This window comes from Branchiostoma floridae, chromosome 18 (assembly GCF_000003815.2).
Source record: "Branchiostoma floridae strain S238N-H82 chromosome 18, Bfl_VNyyK, whole genome shotgun sequence".
Taxonomy (NCBI): Eukaryota; Metazoa; Chordata; class Leptocardii; order Amphioxiformes; family Branchiostomatidae; genus Branchiostoma; species Branchiostoma floridae.
Window position 1 is genome coordinate 842,933 of NC_049996.1, and position 6,917 is coordinate 849,849.

Here is a 6,917-nt window from a genome sequence, read left to right on the forward strand (position 1 = left end):
CAGGTTTAAAATGGATACCTGCCTTTCGGTTGGGGAGGTAAAAAGCGGTGCCGTATACAAAGTTGACAACAACCCACTGCCCCAGCGGTCTAAAAAAGGGACCACATTATTTTTAAATAATAAACATAAAAAATTGACTAATAACACTAGCTATCGAGTTTTGGACAACGTATGTTTCAAATTTTCAAAATTTAACCCAAATGCTAGCAAGCTTGATACAAGTATAAGCGTGCCTTGTGAAAAGACTCCGATGTTGTATAGTATTTAGCCACAAAAAGAGAGTTTAAAACGAAATACTTCTTACACCCATGAAACTTCAAAGGCTAGAGTTGTGCAAAAGTATTAGACACAACGTAAATGCCCACAGATAGAGATAAGGGGTGGCCTTGCTCCTAATCCTAAGGATTGAGAAGAAATGTCCTCATTAAAATCTATAAACTCGTGCGTATATCAAGTCTTAAACTATCGGAGATTTTAGACGGAAAAAGGTGACATTATCCATGAACTAGACACTTTTTCTTCCAGGTCATATGGCTTAATAAAAGATAATATCTGTATTTGTATCGCCCGTATAACGGTCCTTCGGCGTAACACATAAACTTCAAAAGAAAAGAAAATCTTCAACTTATAAAAAGTTTATGCCAGAGGTGTTACCAAGCGTTTTGTTGAAACACAAACGACAAAAGAGGAGGATATACTAAACCCGCTATATCGTGTGCATCAAAATCATAATGAAGTTAGTGTAAATGTATATCTGCCCCCCTCCCCCACCCACCAACACTGACCTTAGCGTAGGGCCAAGGTGACAAAGACACACTTTAAACCAACTGTCGTATTCTTACCGTTCAATTTCTGCACTCACTTGTCCAATTAGATTAAGGTACTACTTAGGAAAGAGTGCAATAGACCTCCCTGGGTCGTGGTATTGAATTTGACTTCAAACCCGCCGTAGCTAAGTTACAAATAGGTGGGTAAAAGGGTTTTGGTGCAATGTCTTTGATTTTGTCCAATGAAGTTAAGCGGCTTACTCTTTTCTTCTTTACTAGATCAAGGCTTAAAGTCGTTTTGTGAAGAACGAAGAACACATCCGGTCAAAGTCAAGTGAAAATGAAAATGGAAAAAAAATCATAACGAAATTGCCCTCTATGATACTGTTGTTAGGGTAAGAAATTCTAGAAATTTACTACTAGAACAGTGCAAATCTAATGTTGTGTCAGCCAATTTTTGGTACCCAATTTTCTACCGTAAGATAACGTAAGAATCGTCATAAACCGAGCTTGTGTCTTCAGCCCCAATGTTCTATATAAGGAATGGCGCTTAACCCAAATATCTCCTCGTCTGTCGAGCGAATATCTTAGATCGAGGTCTATAGAGTAACTCCTTTAGATCTATCTTGACTAACACCCTTGCAGGCAATGTCTTAATTTTCTACTAAGTTATCATTCTCTTTTATTCAATCATAGACACAAAACGAAGGCCATATGTTCTGTTTAGGACGTAGTGCTAGCTTAGTCCTGGTATCTTCTGTCTTTGGAGCGGGTGTCTGACAGATTGTGTGCGTCCTTAGCACTATCTTTACTTCTACCCCCGCAGTCAAGGTCTTCATTATCTTCGCCAAGTAGCTATAGGTAATGCATGTTTTTGGTATCGTATGTTTGCCCCTGTGTGTGTGTGTGTGTATGTATGGTGTGTGTGTGTGTGTGTGTGTACGCTTCAAGGTTATGCATGTTTTCAGTGCCTTATGTTAGTCTGTCTGTGTGTGTCTCTCTCTCTGTATGTGTGTGTGTGTGTGTGTGTGTGTGTGTGTGTGTGCGAGCACGTGTGCCTGTGTGTGTTAACTTTATGGACAACATAACTAGAGAAGCTGTGGATGGATCCTCATGATATTTGGGTTGGGTTAGGAAAAACAGAGGTCCAGTTCAATAATGGGCCGCTTTCTGTGGTACTGCAGTAGAAGTTATGGTTTTGATATTTCGTCTATTCCTGTTTTCTTTTATAAAATCATACATAGTCTCAAAACTGAAGCCGCATATTTTGACCTCTTAGTGGCTTTCTGTGGTATTGCAGCAGCGTATGGTTTGATATCTCGTCTACATATGTATGATGTTTTCCTTTCGTCTCATTTAATTTCAAGCAACCATAGACCCGAACCAAGGCCGCATATTTTGCTTTTACGTTCTGTCTAGGAAGTAGTGTCTTTGTAGCGGATATCTTGTCCTATAACCCCTTACAAGTATATCTTCCCTACTATACCCCTGGAGCCAAGGTCTCCCTCCCGGAGTGCTGGAGGTTCTAATTTTCCTGTGAGAGTGTAAGTAAAGACGGATGTAGGGTTAGCGAACCTGCCAACACGCACAGGTGCAGGGTACAGTCAGATTAACAAGGCTCAGGCGGCCGGGAGGACACACTTCCACAGCCTTTACACAGAAACTCTCGGAAATTTTCGGTCAGTAGGGCCGATATCTATCTGAGGTCTTACGCGCACTTCCACAGACGTACACAGAAATTCTCGGAAACTGTCGGTCAGAAGAACCGATATCAGAGGACACACTTCCACAGCCTTACACAGAAACTCTCGGTAAGTGTCGGTCAGAGGGACCGATCGATATCAGAGGACACACTTCCACTGCTTTACACAGAAACTGACGGATATTTTCGGTCAGTAACTTGGCCGATATCTGAGCGCACTTCCACTGACGTACACAGAAATTGTCGGAAATTTTCGGTCAGAAGGACTGAACAGAGGACACACTTTGAAACATACCTACACAGAAACTCTCGGAAAGTGTCAGAAGGACATACATCAGAGGACTTACGCGCACTTCTACAGCCTTTAACACAAGTTCTCGGTAGTTAGCTAGACTGAACAGCAGAGGATAAACTTTAACAGCCACATATAGAAATTCTCGGAAGTTTTCGGTCAAAATAACCGAAGACACGACATATATCCACAATTGTACACAGAAATTATCAGTCACAAGGACCGAAGAGAGAACACAATTTGAAATTCTTAGCAATTTTCGGACGGAAGACATCGAACGAGCTATAGATTATAACAAGAAAGCTATATCCCTCTCAAACTTCACGACCATAGGATCTCCTGAACACGAGATGTCAAAACCGGAAGTTCTGGTGCAGCATTGTAGAAAGGCGCTAGGGGGCCCTTAATCGAACTTTCTTTTTCTGACACATATCCACCTACTAAATATCAAGTTCCAAATGCAGCTTTTTGAGTTATGCCGTCCACAGACAGATAGAAAGACTTACTGAATCGAAAACCTCTTGGTGTAGAATCATACGTGCCATACTGTTCTCATCAAGTCGTTTTACTAAACTATAACCGACACAGCTGCACAGCTTGGGGTGAAACGGTAGCCATACTGTATCATTTCAAAAATCCGCTAATTTGGCAGTCTGTACAGGGAATACTAAATCCCCTCCCACCTAAAGACAAAACCCGACGATTTCGCCCCAAGTCCCGCCAAACAGGTGAAACCTTGCCGCCTAAACTTGCAGCTGTACGGTTCTGTCAGACGAGATTTGGCACAAAACTTTTAATGGCGTTTCTGTGGCAAATGTTTTTGGGGCTTAAGCTATGCCCCGATAGCTGTGTCTCAAATAACGGTTCGTTTGCACCTGCACTTGGCGGTATGCATTGATCTACTCCCACTTGCCCTGTTTTTGTCGTCTGAAATTCGAAAAGTGATAGTTGAGATTTAAAAAGGGCGGGAAAGGCGGAGGAGTGGACGGAGCAGTAGCTAGCTATGGAATTTCTTTCATATCATAAGGCAACAAATATAGCTACATGCTGACATGTTGTGATATCTGCATTGTAAACATAAAAGTTAGTAGAAATTGAATATGGCCATGTTGATTTGATTAAGTGGATGTCATTCACGCTCGCATCAATTTTCGGGTGTTTCCACAAAAAAAAGTTTCAACTGTAAATTGTGTAAAGTACCTAAAAAATGTGTAAATATGTGCCGTAGATTGCCCAAAAATATCAAGGAATACCAAAGTTAACTCCAAGATGTGAAAGAATAAAATTAAGGATCTATTGTTCTGTGTGTTCAGTCAGTTGTTTCCTTGTTCAACCTCCTTGCTCCACGCAGACATAAAAATGGGTACCTGACTTCAGTTGGGGAGGTAAAGATGATGGAAAGAGAGGGTTGGACTCCGATACCATGTCCTACATACAGTGGACAACAACTCACTGCTTTTAGGCCATAGGACTACTTACCTTTGCCTGCAAACTTTCTAATGCTCATATTTTCAAAAATAAATGAACAAGCAATTCTGTCAGAAATCTATGCCACTTATATTGAAGTGTTGTTGCGGAAATGTCTTTTAAATTTTAAGGAGTAAATCCATATGACACAAACTAAAACACTTTCAGATGTCCAGCTAGAACCCTCCCCCTCATTCGTCCTTTCTCCAGATGTATGTTGTTATGAGAGTGAATTACCAGCCAATGAAAACATGCCTTAGATAACCTTCATTACTTCATCACCAGGCCTGTCACATTTACTGTAAAAGGTGGAATGTTTGCATGGATCAAAAGACTAGCCAAAAAGACAGAAAAAGCATTTTGTATCACCTCAATAGAGGCATACAACTTATTATATAACAAGCTTTAAATTTACCCTAAGTCCAGCTTTCTAGGTGGTGAAAAGCAATGTCCACATTTCAGGGAATTGAAAAAAGAAATGTAGCCACAATAACTATGATAAATACACTCAGATATACATGTATAATATACATGCCAATGGTTTGGAATGAAATCCTGCTTACATGTAATAATTATTGAAATGTCACAAAAAAGTTTTCACACAGAAGCTTGCTTCATTGGAGGAATGTCACAAAAAAGTTTTCACACAGAAGCTTGCTTCATTGGAGGAATGTAGTAAGAAAAGCATTTCAACACTACCAATGTCTAAGCATGAAAATGACAAAAAGATACAGAAAGTGGAGGTTCTGCTGCAGTACCAAGGAAAGCTGCTAGAGGCCCAAAATCGACTTTGACCTTCACACAAGCCAAATATCAAATATAATCACAATACATCCAGAGGGTCTTAAGTTATTGCTCCGGAAACACATATACACAAACAGGCCCAAAACTATACCTCCATTTTTCACAGAGGTAATAAAATTCAATGTAATTTAGTGCACTCAAAGTGCTGCTTTATTCTTTGTGCAATGTACATGCATTGAAAACACTTCAGAACTCTTGATTATTCAAAGAAAAAGTTTTTCTTGTTACATGATTTCAAACAATATCAGTAAGTCATTGATTCAACACAAAAATCCAATGGTGCAAGATTTCTAACTAACAAGACTTTGACAATGTCTATTTCACAGAATTCCGTTTTCTACCTGTAGGTTGTTGTGTTGTGTTGTCAAGTGAACTAAAATGACCCTAGATTTCATACATGTATCTTTTAAATGTCTGAGGGTTCAAAATACAGGAAAACAAAACACCAGACAAGCATCTATGCTCAAGATAACGACTTTTACAACAACTGTTTGAATCTTACAAATAAAGCTCACTTGCTACTTAGCCATAAGTTCTAGCAAATCTTATATCTATGGCACAAGGGCTATCTAATAGTAGGTACATTGTACAACAAACAATAAGTCTTTCTTTAACTGTACAAGGCACTTTGGACTTTCACTCTGATTTTATCATAAGATTTTTTTTAATGAAATATACATCAAACTTAAAGTGCCAAACAACATTGAGAATATTATCAATAGAGTTACATTTCTCATAATAGTCTTTTATTTTTCATAATATGTACAATTGGATGGAGTTTGTGTTAAAGAATTTTGTAAAATAATCTATGACGCAATTCCAAGAGAAGTCGAGTTGTTGAAAGAAGGAGTGGTCAAATATTATGATTCATCTTCTGCATACTCTTGAAGGTCAAGTCTATTTGAAGGTGACCCCAGTGACCTTGAGGATCTCAAACCTCCTCTTCCCATTGGATGTCGTTCCTGGGTTTGTAGGTCGGTGGCATGGGAAGATTGTCAAGGTCGGGGACGGAATCCTTAGACAAGTCATTAAGACCTGCATATAGGAAACAAACAACAAACAAAATATCTCTTAGAATAGATATGTGTGGATATAATAAAAATGGACACTACAATACACACTGAGGGCTTTCTGTTTCTTTGTGTTGTTTGTATTACATACCCAGGGGTGCCTAAGCATTTGCACGAACCCTATGAAATTCGTACGAATATTATGTGATACACACGAATCACTATGCGAAAACGCACGAATATTACGAAATTCGCACGAATCACTATGCAAAAACGCACGAATATTATGAAATTCGCACGAATCACTATGTGATTCACGAACCGAATTTCAAGGCATGGAATAGACATTTACCGTCGCAAAGATGTATTTGATAGCCTGTGAGCTACTGTTTTTCTTCATTTCGGCGTGTTTCAGCATATTTTCCGTCGCCGCCGATCGAAGCCGCCATCTTGAAAATCCCACTCCGTCTGTCACCTGACCCCGACAGTGGTTGCGCAATTTCGCATAAGGATTGTGCAAATCTCATAAGGTTCGTGTGAATCACATAGTGATTCGTGCGAATTTCATAATATTCGTGCGTTTTTGCATAGTGATTCGTGCGAATTTCATAATATTCGTGCGTTTTCGCATAGTGATTCGTGTGTATCACATAATATTCGTACGAATTTCATAGGGTTTGTGCAAATGCTTAGGCACCCCTGATACCCAGCAAACTGTCTCATGGCATATTAACTACACTAGGCTTGTACTGACGAGAACAAGGTAGCAGGAAAATGGACTGTTCGCAGTAGTTTTGAGGTTGCGGTAGCGCCATTGACTGCATTATCATACTACAATGGAAAATGCTTGCAGTGTTTTAAGTTCATACCAAAGC